This window comes from Muntiacus reevesi, chromosome 2 (genome assembly GCF_963930625.1).
Source record: "Muntiacus reevesi chromosome 2, mMunRee1.1, whole genome shotgun sequence".
Lineage (NCBI taxonomy): Eukaryota > Metazoa > Chordata > Mammalia > Artiodactyla > Cervidae > Muntiacus > Muntiacus reevesi.
Genome location: NC_089250.1, coordinates 174,897,865 through 174,910,515, shown reverse-complemented (window position 1 = coordinate 174,910,515; position 12,651 = coordinate 174,897,865). Strand labels below are relative to the sequence as shown.

General features: G+C 57.0%; 1 protein-coding gene across 5 annotated transcripts in view; it reads left to right on the top strand.

Moving 5' to 3' along the window:
* SNX8 (sorting nexin 8) overlaps positions 1-12,651 on the top strand; it is a 61,612-nt gene that overhangs the window by 28,725 nt on the left and 20,236 nt on the right. The window contains exons 1-2 of one of the 5 annotated variants that reach the window (XM_065923686.1): positions 10,660-10,984; positions 11,078-11,715. The exons of 3 other annotated variants lie outside the window; for them this stretch is intronic. The gene's annotated coding sequence lies outside the window, so the exon portion shown is untranslated. Of the gene's footprint in view, positions 1-2,715; positions 2,914-10,659; positions 10,985-11,077; positions 11,716-12,651 lie in introns of those variants that run through there. One more of the 5 variants, XM_065923689.1, reaches the window with a different exon arrangement.

Genomic DNA, 12,651 nt, shown 5'->3' with positions numbered 1-12,651 from the left:
ACTAGTTCCCCAACCCAGAGGTGATGCCTGCTGTCAGCTGTGCGTGTGGAACCTCGGTTTACTAAGCTCGCTGTTAGACTTTGGAGCTGGGGAGGTGTCCTCAGATGACCTTGGTCGTGTCCTGCTTAGTGACCGTCTGCAAATACGAGTCCTGAGCCCGTGTGCCCTCTCCTGGGGGTGTTTGAGAGAAGCCAGAGAAGAGACCCCGTGTGACCTCTGTTCATCTAACGTGCACGCCGTGCAGTTAGACTCTGCAGTGGGGGGGTGCTTACGCAGGGGGAGAGGCGGCAGGTGAGGAGCGAGGGAGAGACCCTGAGAGTGGGGCTGTGCTTGCCTCTGGTTGGAGGAGGGAGAGCCTGTGAGGGCGCAGGCCGGGGGCTTCCAGGACTCCAGTGCTGTTGGCCTTTTAATCTTTGTGTTTATTTGTTTGACTGCAGCGGGTCTTGGTTGTGGCATGTGAACTCTTTCATTCTGGCCTCTGGGGTCCAGTTCCCTGACCAGGGATGGAACGGGGCACCCCTGCGTTGGGAGTGCAGAGTCTTAGCCGCTGGGCCACCAGGGAAGTCCCCCAATTCTCTTTTCCGTTTTTGACCTGGATAGGTCAGACCACGTGTGTTGATACATAAAACTGTCCGTAGACATTTTACACGCCTGTGTGTCTGTGTCTGTTTCCCAGGAGAAAAGTGTCAGGGAAATCCCAGCGTGTCCCAGATTCTGTGACATTAAGTGGATTTGCTAATAACACAACTTGACAGGCAGAGGTGGGCGCCGGGGATCTTGTTTGAAAATGGTTTTGTAGGAGTTTTGACCTCTCAGCTTCCACTCTCGTTAATATTGCAGATGTATTTATAACGAAAAGCGTGATTTGTTGTGTCAACACCCACCCCCAAGGGAGAACCGTGCAGCTCATCAGCAGGAGATTGCTGGCTCCGCTGTTTCCGGTGTCTGTGTCTGGCTGCGCTGGTGCCAGCCCAGCCCGCTGGCGAGCCCAGTGTCCCCGTGGCCCCTGGGACCAGCAGGAAGGGGCCCCAGGGCCTCCGGCATCGTGTGTTGGGAGGAGGGACGTCTGGGGATGTCACCTCTGCTGGAAGTGCAGAGGCCCTGTGCTGGGACGGAGGCGGGCGACACTCCTGACTCTGCACAGTTCGTTATCTGCAGAACCGTAATTTCACCTCCCAGCTCCCGAGAAGTTCCAGTCCAGGCGGCGGGGTGGATGGGGCTTCCGGGAACTGACCACTCACGGGTGGGGTTTCACACCGAAGGGAGGTTTGAAATTGCGTCGTCAGCTCTTCAGGGCCCAAGGCCGGTCTGCGCGTGTCCTTATCTCGGGGTGGCTTCTGCCCCCCGCGCGTCCTCGTGGGATGGACGGTGAAGTCGGGGTCTCGTGAAGTCTCCGCAAGAGGTTCGGGTTTCCCCGTGCGCTGTGGGGGTTCTGTCCCCTGAGAGGGGCTCTGCTGGGGGAGAGCGTGTCCCGCCCGCCACCTCCCTGGCGGGGGGCTTGGCGGGGGCATGGTGCGGGGCGGTGCTGCGTGTGCGCAGTGGTGACCAGGGCCTTCCTTGTGCCTGCCGCGTGAACTAGCTTAATCCTGCAGTAATGCAGTGCAGTGAGGGGTCTCACCCGCCCCACCTTACAGATGGGGAGACCGAGGCACCCACAGACCGAGACTCGCCCGCACCTGCTGCTGGTGGCCGAGCTGGGGTCCCCCGGCGCCCGGCTCCGGCGATGCGTCGGGTCCGCCCTCCTCACGCCGCCGGCCCCTTTAGGAGCCTGTCTGGAGAATCGGCTTCTGACTGAGTAACCAGCCGCTCCCAGACACAGACCCTTCGTCCTCAGAGGGTTTTTCTGAGGGGAAGGAGGTTCCAGGATCCCGTTCTTATGGAGACCACCCGAGACCCTCGTGAGGGGTGCCGTCTTCTCTGTCCAGAAAGGGGGCGTCTGCCCAGAGGGTGTGTTCCCCGAGCCCAGGAGGGGCGCGAGGGGGCCCGGCCCTGCCCCCCGCCCCCCGAGAAGCCCGCGATCAGCCTTGGGGTGGTGTCACAGGGGGCTCGCTTCCCGCGGCGGTGGGTGTGGAAACTCAGGAGTAGCAGGCCCCGGCCCGCGTGCGTGGAGCCCGGGCGGAGTCCCGTCACGTGTGCATGGCTTGGATCAGCCGCGTCCTCCAGTTCTGGGGCTCCGGGCGGGCGGGACTAGACGGGCGCTCAGCCTTCCCTGCCTGGAGACCTGGCTCTCCACCTTCTGTGCAGACTTAGCTGTGGGCGAGAACTGACTCAATCCTTTCCTTTCTGTGACATTTTTCATAGTTCCTAGTTCGTCCCTGCCAGTTTCCGAGGCGTTCCATGTTCTGGTTGATTAACTGCGTTCCTAGTCGTCTACTGCAAGGCAGCCAGCAGGCAGGGGCCCTGTCTCACTCCCTGTGATCAATAAATACCTGTTTAAGTGGGTTTACTTGTATGTCAGTTGGCTTCTAATATTGGGTGATTGCTTGGGATTTTATTAGAGGGACTGAATTAGGCTGCAAACGCAGGTTCTCTGCGTTGCCTCCGCTGGAAGCCAGAGACGGAGCCTGCCAGGTATTTTGGAATATGTTCACTTTCCCATCCAGAGATCCTAGAAAACCTGAGTCACTTTTAGACGAAACCATCCAGGCCTGGGAGGAGGGTTTTTTTTTTTTTTTTTAAAAGAACAAAACCCAAACCAGATTGAATTGAACAGAGATGAGTATTCTTTTTGGAACTTTGAACTTCTGCTTTGTCAGTAATTCCAAGATTTCCCGAGTTAGCTAAAATAGTTTTGTTTTTCTTTTTTTTAAACTCTGGAAAAAGTCCCTGGGCCTCCCCACATGAAAGCATTCCAGAAGTGAGAGACCCAAGGAGACTTTGATGAACAGATTCCACGAGCCCTCCCAGAAGCAGGTTAGTCAGGTTCCTGAAGAAGCAGGGGTCCCCGCGGGCGGGCAGGTTCCTCTTGCTGGGCGTCGGGTCAGGGGAGACCATCTGACAGGGGACTCCTTTCGGGACTCCTTCCATTTTGTGATGTCCTAAGGAAACAAACGGGCGATTTCCCCCCTCTGTGTGGTTTGGCCCCTTGCGTCTCCTGCAGGGAGGAACAGCCACTCGCAGCCAGAGAAGCCCCGTTGGCGTGAGCGTCAGTCGTTCATGTGCCCGGACTGGAGGGCCGGGCCGTCTGTGCTCTGGGGGTTCTCGTGGGATTTAGGGAGTCACGTCGCCGTGGGACCCAGCGCTGGAGTGACCGGCGTGCCGTGGCCAGCAGCTGGTTTCCGTCTGCGGTTCTGTCCGGGCACACGTCCTGTGAAAGCCGGGCACGGCGCTGTATGCTAACACATATAAGCGTGTTTTTAAAGTTCGTGCCGTCAACCAGGAATGTGCCTGGTGTCCCCGTTTCGGAGAGGAGGAAACAGTGCAGAGAGCTGAGCTGCTCGCTCACAGCACAGGGGAGCCAGGCGTTTGCACCGAGGCGCCCCGACTCCTGGCCCAGGAGTGTGGCGTGGCCCCGGTCCCCTGCGTGCTGTGGGCGTCGCATGAGGCCCTCTGACTCCCCTCACCTGGCGTGGGCTCTGGCCCCACGAGTCACCTGGCTCACCCTGACGTCCGGCCGGCCTTGCTGCTGGGGGCCTTCAGCTTTCACGTCTGTGAGATGAGGTCAGAGCATCTACTTGGAGCGTCTGCGGGGTTAAGGAGACGTTACATAAGCATCCGGAAGGTTCAGACTCTGGTCATGCCTCTTCAGTGGTGGTCGACCCTGCACACAGCTGTCCGAGTGACCTCCTTCATCCCGCTTTTGGGTCCGTGGCGGGAGGAGGAAGGGGGAGACGCTTTATTAAGGGGTTTCGCCGTGCTCAGCGGCTGCGTCTGCTCCGACTGACCTGGAGCTTCACAGCTATGCAGACGCAGGGAGGTCCCCGGGCCCTGAGCGTGGCCACGGGGCGTTTCTGGGGCGGCCTCCCCAGCTCACCTTCTCTCACTTGTGCCTGGAACCCACCGGAGGGTTTTGCATGTGGATGGTCTTTTCCTCTTAGCAGACAACTTCTCTTGGAGTGGGAGCCATCTGTTTTCCAGGCTCCGTCCTGGGCTAGGAGGATACTTGTCCATGCTCACAAGAACTGCAGAGAAGAGAAGGAATTCCTCAGGCATTTTTAGAGGCTTTGTTGAGGTGTAATTCACATACCGCATAATTCACCCACGTCAAGCCTGCAGTTCAGTGGTTTTTAGTGTACCCTGAGAGTGATGCAGCCTCACCATGGTTGATTCTAGAACATTCTCATCATCCAGTTCCCATCAGTAGTCACCCCCCTTTTCCTCCAGACCCCTCGTCCCCCAGACTAACAACCACTAGTCTTTCTGTCTCTATAGACTTCTGTCTTCTTGAGATTTCATATAAATAGAACCGTGTATTAGAACATCGTAGGCCTTAGTGACGACTCCTTTTACTCAGCAGTGTTTTCAGAGTTCATCTGTGTTGTAGCTTGAATCAGTATTTCTTTTTATGGCTGACTAATACTCCATCGTGTGGATAATTCACGGTTTACTGATTCGTGCGTCAGCCCATGGACGTCTGGGCTGGTCCCGTGTCTTGGCTGCTGTGACTAGTGCTGACGCCAGCGTCCCCTGCGCCCGTCTCTGGGTGGACCTGGTGTCTCACTTCTCGTGGGCATCCACCTAGGAGTGGAGTCACCGGCTCACAGCCCGTGTTTGACCTTCTGAGGTTGGCTGCCAGGCCCTTTCACCGCTGAGTGTGTGGGTTCCCGGTTCTCCACGGCCTTGCCAGCGCTTGTCACTGCCTGCCTTCCTGACTGCAGCCGCCCCAGTGGGTCGGGTCCCGGGGGATTGGACCTCTTTTCACGTGCCTCTTGGCCTTCTGTACGTCTCCTTTGGCGAAACTCTATTCAGATCACTTGCCAATCTTTAAAATTAATTTGTCTTTTTTAAAAGCTTGAGTTATAAGTCTTCTTTATGTATGTTAGGTGTAAGTCCCTTATTGGATGCATAGTTTTGTCCATATTCTGTGGATTGTCTTTTCCCTTTCTTGATGATTTTTTATAGCACAATAGGTTTTTGGTTTTTGTTCTTTTTGCTGTTGTTGTTGTTTGGCTGTGCTGTGTGGCTTGCTGAATCTTAGTTCCCCAACCAGAGATCGAACCTGGCCCTGGCAGAGAAAGTGCTGCGTCCTTACCACTGGACCACCAGGAAATTCCCAGCAGTTTCTGATTTTGAAGAAGTCCAGTTGGTCTCTTCTCTTTTGCAGGTGCTTCTGGGGTCATATCTAGGAAGGCTTTGTGTGACCTAAGGTCACAGGGATTTGCTCCTGTGCTTTCTGCTGAGAGTTTTATAGTTTTAGCTCTGACGTTTGGGGCCGTGATCCGTCTTGGATGAGTTGTGTTTGGTGTGGGGACGGCGCCTGCTGGTGTTCTTTGGGAACCTGGCTGTCCGTCGTCATGCAGAGCTCCTGAGATTCACATTGTGTGTGCCCCTCCTGTGCTGGGCAGGAGCAGGGAGTGAGAGCTCCCTGAGGGGTTTGCATGGTGTGTGTGGGAAGCCTGTGAGCCAGGTGGGTTAGGAGGAGCTCGGCCAGGACGCTCAGGCCAGCCCGAGAGCTCGAAGACCAGACACGCCAGAGGCGCTCGGGGCACATCCCTGGTGAAGCGCGTCTGCATCGAGCTCCTGAGGCTGGAGGGGACTCGATTCAGAAATTCCCAGCTAGTAAGTACAGAGGGCTTGGAGGGACCTTGAGAGGTTGTTTGTTATAAACAAATATGTGAAGCAAAATATACAAACACTTAATGGCTTCCCAGGTGTCTCCGAAGGTAAAGAATCTGCCTGCAATGCGCTCGAGCCCTGGGTCGGGAAGATCCCCTGGAGAAGGAAGTGCAGCCCACTCCAGTGTTCCTGCCTGGGAAATCCCAGGGACAGAGGAGCCTGGCGGGCTGCAGTCCCTGGGGTCACAGAGAGTCGGACACGACTGGGTGACTGAGCTTGCACACACAAAAGCACTTAAACCTTTGCAGGAAAGTGGAAAACATCCTTTTCTTGTGGTGGAGATTGGTTATCCACAGGGCCAATGCAGCCTTATAGAATCAGGGTTTTTGTCTTATATTCTTTGGGGCAGATAAACAGATACAGACGCAGGTGGGCAGAGAGGCCGTGGTGGGGTGCAGACCCGCCAGGGTGAGGCTGTCGCTGCTCAGGGCTCTCTGTGGCCATGCGCGGTGGCAGCCGCCCTGTGTGAGCAGCTCTTCCTCTCGCTGCAGCTCACCGAGGCAGGGTTCCTGCCGCCAGGGAGGCCTGAGTGCGGTGGGGGGGTGGGGGGTGGGCTGTGGGTGGGGTGTGGGGGGGGCGGGGGGCGTCCCACCTGTCCCCAGACACAGCAGGCCTTGACTGCTCCGCGGGGCCTTGCTCCTGGGAGTTGGATTCCCGCTTTGCGCTGACAGATGCTTCCTGGGCCGTTACTCTCTGCTGGACCCTGTTCTTCGTCACCGGGCTGCCAGCTGGGAGCAGAGTAAACACAGAGGCTGCGCTCGTGGGCTCTGTTCTTGCCGTGGAGGTGGACGCTATTTGGTGGACGAGGCGAGTGGGATGCCGGTGGGCGCTCTGGCTGGGGGTCGGTTAGGGTGCAGCTTGCTGTCACCGAGGAAGCGTCATTGAGAGCGACGTGGGACCGAGTTTCCAAGGAGGTGGTCTGGTGGGTTTCTGGGGAAGGGGACCCTAGTCAGAGAGGCAGCAGGCATGAGCTGCATTCAGGGGTGGCGTGGGAAGCCAGTGTGGCCGGAGAGGCGGCCCAGGAGGGCAGGAGCCTCTCCCGGCTGAAGAAGGTGAACGTTCGGGGCGGGCGGTGCTGGAGGTGAGGAAACTTCCCGCTAAGAGCTATTCTGCTGATGGGCTGTCATTCTGATCCTCACTTACGAAGCTTTAGTTCTTTCTTCTTTTTCTAAAAATCATTTCCTTTGTTTATTTATGGCTGTGCGGGGTCTGCGTTGCCGTGTGGACTTTTCTCTAGTTGCGGCGAGCAGGGCCTCAACTGCGTGGGGGTGCTCGGGCTCCTTGTGGTGGCGGCTTCTCTAACTGGGCAGCTCGCGCTCTCGGGCACACGGGCGCGATGGTTGGGGCTCCTGGGCTCTCGACACGGGCGTGGTAGTCGTGGCCCACGGGCTTAGTTGTTCTACAGCACGTGAGATCCTCCCGGATCGGGGATCAAACCTGTGTCCCCTGCATGGGCAGGCGGGTTCTTAACCCGAGCCCCCAGGAAAGCCCTCTCTCTTTTTTTCTTCGATGCTGCCAGGAGACACACACAGATGGCTCAGGTGACTGTGATGTTGAAGAGACGTGTGAGCGATGCGGTGTGGGTGGATAAAAGCCATTCGGGGAAGTGTCTGTTAGCAGGAAAAAGTGTAGAATTCTCCAGGAACTGATTGTAACGGAGAGAATGAAAGACAGAGAAGAGTGAAACTGCACGGCAGTGTTCTTCATGCTGCTTTTAACAGCAGAGAGCAGTTAGCCGGGGCACGGCTAAGTGACCTTTAGTTCTGTCCCTAGGTCATTACGCACTGTCTGCAGGCAGCAGTCTTAATAACTTCAGAGAGCACAGAACGTACAAGGAGGGATACCAAGAGAAAATGGCAGGTGGACTGCGGACGGTGTTAGAGAGTCAGGGGCCTTCTGGAAGGGTGGGTTCAGCCGCTCAGGAAGTAGTGAGTATGGGTCAGCGCCTGAGGCGGCCGGGACCCCCGGTGCAGCTGGCTCAGCCGCTGGGAGAGCGGGGGTTATTTGCTGAGCGGCGCACACGGAGCCCCAGGATGCAGTGATTTCACTCGGGAATGGACCCAGCAGGAACGCACACGTGTGCCGCCGGCACGAGGGTGCTGGCCTGTCCTTGGCAGCGGCGTGTGGAACCGCCCAGGCGGCGCAGAGTGAGCGGGGCTCTGGCCGACTCGCAGCCCCGAGTGTGGTGTAAGCCCGGCGGAGCTGCCCGGAGGCTCCAGCGTTCTCTGCCCGGGGGAGGAGCCGCGTGAGGGGTGTCTGTCCGGGCGCTGCTGCGCTGAGAAAGCTCCCTGCAGTGAATGGTGTGAGGCGTTCTCTGCTCTGTCAGCACGTCCTGTTTCAGCTGAAAGGGTTTTCACAGCCATTGGGGAAAGAAACTAGCTGTGTGTTTATCCTCCGTAATGAAGTGCAGGACGTACAGGTACTTTCCGGACACTTACTAGAGAAAGTGCACAAACCTCGCCCGTCCACCATGCGATGGCGGTGACTTTGGAACAGGAAACAGGGTGGGGAGGATGGTGTGTGCATCTGTAACGTTTTATTTAAATTTTTTTTCAGCAAAGAATATGGCACCGTGTCCTCTTGAGTGAAATCTCGGTGGATACACCGGTTCTGATATTTTCTATGTTTGTTTCAAGTTTGTTTGAAGTATTTCTTCACAACAAAAACGTGTCCATTTAAAAGTTACATGACATCCCCCCGATGGCTCAAGGGGTGAAGAATTTGTGTGTGAGACATGGGTTTGATCCCTGGGCAGGGAAGATCCCCTGGAGGAGGGCAAGGCAGCCCACTCCAGTTTCTTTCCTGGAGGGTCCCATGGACAGAGGAGCCTGGTGGGCTATAGTCTTTGGGGGTCGCAGAGTCGGACACGGCTGAGCACGGGCGTTGCAACAACAGGGCACCATGGAAGTGAACCTGTTCATGGTGATTATATGAGTGGCTAGGAATTAGTAAGGTTTTTGCTTTTACAGAAAAGTTGAAAGAGAGATGTCATGGAAACTTGGAAACATACTTGAAAATTGTGTCATGTTACAACTCTGCACATGTGGAGAAGAATGCACACAGTGACTGGATATTCATAGATTGTTGGGTTGGAGGGTTTTCTTTATGTTAATATATTGTGATGTTAATAAAATAAGTCACTGAAAGAAAAGTGAACCTTGAATTTAATGAAATTGAGGCCATGCAGAGTTTGTTGGAGCTCCTGAGTTACCGATAATGGAGAGTTGAGTGGTGACATCACTTTTTGAGGCGAGCTGACCACAGACGGGGCGGGGGCGGGGGGCTCTGTTTCCTGGCATTCGGGGGGGGTGCATTCCTGACGTTCCCTGGCCACAGAGCTGCTGAATTCTCATTTCTGAGGCTGTGGCCGTGATAAGGATGCGGAGACTTCTGCTTCCATTTCCTGAGAACAGTTTGTTAATTTCAGAACGAGTAGCTCAGCGTTCGCAAAGGTTGAAGCAGTTTCATGAGTCTGAGAAGGAACATTCAGGTTGAACACGGAAGGTGTCTGCTGACCCCGTTTCATGCTGTTCTGGTGGAAACGTTGTCTGGAATGTCCTTCATCCCGTGAGCATCCGCTTGTTTTAGGTGAGGGGCCTGGACCCCAGGTCCCGTGACCGCGGTTCTCCATAGAGGCCCTGTGACCAGCAGCGTCACCTGGGAAATTGTGAGAAACTCAGATCCTCAGGCCCCACCCTAGACTCTTGGGGGCGGGCAGCACTCTGAGTGTTTTCACGTGTGAAATATGCGTAACATGCAGCTTTAGCCGTTGCTGGTGTGCCTTCCGTGGCGGTGAGCACGTTTGTTCCGCTGTGTCTGTGGATACTGTCCGAGCCTACAGGTTCATCCCACACAGCTGAAACTGCCTGCCGAGCGCTCACTCCCGGCCTCTTCTCCCCCAGCCCCCGATAACACCCCGCACTTTTACTCTCTTTTTCTGTGACTTTGTTCTGGGAACCTCGTGAGGGTGGAATCACACACCACTTGTCGTTGCGTCTGGCTCATCTCACTGAGCGTGACATCCTCCAGGTTCCTCCGTGATGTAGCAGGTTCAGTAGTTGGTTACTTCTTAAGGCTGAGCACTCTTCCATTGTGTGGACAGGTTGCACTTGGATGATCCATCATCCGTCAGTGGTCACTTGGGCGCTAAGTCACTTCCGTTGTGTCTTGACTCTTTGCTGCTGTATGGACTGTAGCCCACCAGGCTCCTCTGTCCACAGGATTCTCCAGGCAAGAATACTGGAGCAGGTTGCCATTTCCTCCTCCAGGGGGTCTTCCCGACCCAGGGATTGAATCCACGGCTCGTGCATTGCAGATGGGTTCTTCACCACTGAGCCGCTGGGGAAGCCCGGACACTGGGCAGTTCCCCCTTTCGGCTGCCGTGATCCTGGCTGTGCGACCACGGCTTCTCGTTCCTGCTTTCAGTTCTTTTGGGTATAGACCCAGACGTGGAATTGCTGGATTCTCTGGCGAGTCTCTGTGTAACTTTCTGAGGAACTGCTGCTATGTTCTCTGTTGCAGCAGCACCACGTTTTACAGTCCCACCGGCCAGTCCTCCACGTCCTCGCCCTGGTTTTTGTCTGTTTTTTTCGACAGTAGCGATCTTAACCATTCATTCCACACCTGAGTGCGGCCGGGCCCGATGATAACCCTGACGCCCGGTGCTCACTCTGGAGGCTTCTGCTGTCACTGATCCGTGTCCCGCTGGACCGCGACCGTGGCGGGCAGAGGAGGGGAACCCCGAACCTGGACTCCATCAGAAGACACGTCCCCCTGCCGCCCAGCGGAGACGGTGGGGACCTCCCGCCACTGACTGCCTTTGGGGGCCACGTGACCCCCCAGTGGCCCACTGTACACTGAGGGGCTGTCTGCCCATGGGGAGACCCCCGGGGGAGGCGGGGCTGAGCGGGCGTAGGTGGTTCTGGGGTGCTCAGAGCCACTCCCCAGAGCCAGCGTGAAGGGTGTGGGGCGGCAGGCTGGCTATCCCCCCCACCCCGTGAGAGGCTCTCCCGCTGGTGGCCCGTGTCCTCAGCGTTTGCTGAGGTCTGCCAGATAAAGCAGAGGCACGTGTGGGACAGACCTCGCTGGCCTCCCAGAGCTTCGTGTGGGAGTCAGGGCCCCCAGCTCTTAGCTGCTCACAGGACCTGCGGGGCTGGCCTCTCGGGGTGCCTCCCAGCGGCAGAGTTACTGCCTGAAGATTCCGGCAGAGGTGTGTTGGGCAGATCGTTGGTCCGGGCGTGGGTTTCGAGTTCCATTGCTCTGATTTGTGGCTAAACGACCTGGCGCTTGCTGGGCTTCCCAGGTGGCTCAGTGGTGAAGAATCTGCCTACAATGCGGGAGATGTGCGTTCGATCCCTGGGTCGGGAAGAACCTCTGGAGGAGGGTGTGGCAACCCACTCGTGTTCCTGCCTGGAGAATCCCGTGGACAGAGGAGGCTGGCGGGCTGCTGGTGGGCTGCGGTCTATGGGGTCGCAAAGAGTCGGACACGACTGAGCAGGAGCATCGTCAGACCTGGAGCGTCCGGGAGCACGGGTCTGGATGGAGTTCGTTCTCCCCAAAGGCGGTCCCTCGGCGAGCGGCAGGAGGGCATGCGGTGTGGGTGGCTGGCCTGGGAGTGGCCCAGCTCCCATCAGTGTCACCCCGGGGCCAGCAGAGCAAGATGTCCAGTGCGGAGACGAAGCCGCCCACCGTCCTGACGCAGGGCTGGGAGTGGCTCTCAGGCCCACAGGCCAAGCGCCTCGGGCTGACACCTGCCCACTCGGTTGGCCCTTATGAGAACGGAACGAGACAGCACAACTCAGACGCGGCTCCCGGAGGCACGCTGGACGCCCACCCCACCCAGAGCGCAGGGGCTCCACTCCCGAGAGTTCCTGTCTGCTGAGCGAGTGTAGCACGCGCTCCCACCAGCCGGCGTCAGGCCCGGGCTCCAGGCTGTTCAAGGTCAGGGCTTCCGCCGCCAGGGGACCCCACGTGGAGCAGTTGTGTGTGGAAGGGTTGGGGTGGGGAGGGTGGGGGACGCTCTTGGAAGGGTCCGTCAGGATGCTGTGATTCCTAAAGCCCCAGTGGGGACGCAGGGCCCAGGGTGGGCGTCTCTGCCAGAAGGCTCAGAGGCAGTCACTCGCCAGCCACACTGCGGGCTTGGAGGCTGGAATTGAGCTGCTGTCCGCCTGTGGTCACAGCCAGGCTCTGTCCTCCGCCGTGAGCCCGGGCCTGCCCAGCCCCTCTCGTCTGGGCTGTTCTGTCTGTGGGGGCTGGGTCGGCGGGTGGTGCCTCTTCCAGACGTCGGTCTTCTTGTTGTTCAGTCGCTAAGCCACATCTTACTCTTTGTGACCCCCACGGGCTGAAGCGTGCCAGACGTCTCTGTTCTTTGCTGTCTTGGGGAGTTTGCTCAGACTCATGTCCTTCCAGCCATCTCAGCTGCTCTTATGGGGTTCATGTCCTTCCCTCCATCTCAGCTGGTCTTATGGGGCGGCTCAGACTGGCTTCGGAGGCTCCGTTTGAGGAGAGGCTTGCTGGTGAATGTAACGCTGACCCCTGGGGGAGACCGGAATCTTCACCCTGCCCTCTGCCCCGTCTGCAGCGTGTGGTCCGTCACATGACATCGAGCCTGTTGGAAACGGCACCTTTCTCTTCTTTTTTGTTCTTAAATGTTTTCTCTTGGAATATATGGCTGTCCTAGTTTAGCAAATTGATGTTCGGAATCGTGGCTTTCTTATGATACAAACATAAGGAAGGGGTTGTTCTCAAGGCGGTTGAGAGTAATGTCTTTGATTTAAAATGTGTCTTTGTGTTTTAAATCCTTCAGCGATCAAAGTTCGGGTTCTTCAGCATGTGGTCATTTGGTAATCATTACTGAGCTTACCTTCTGTCTCAGGA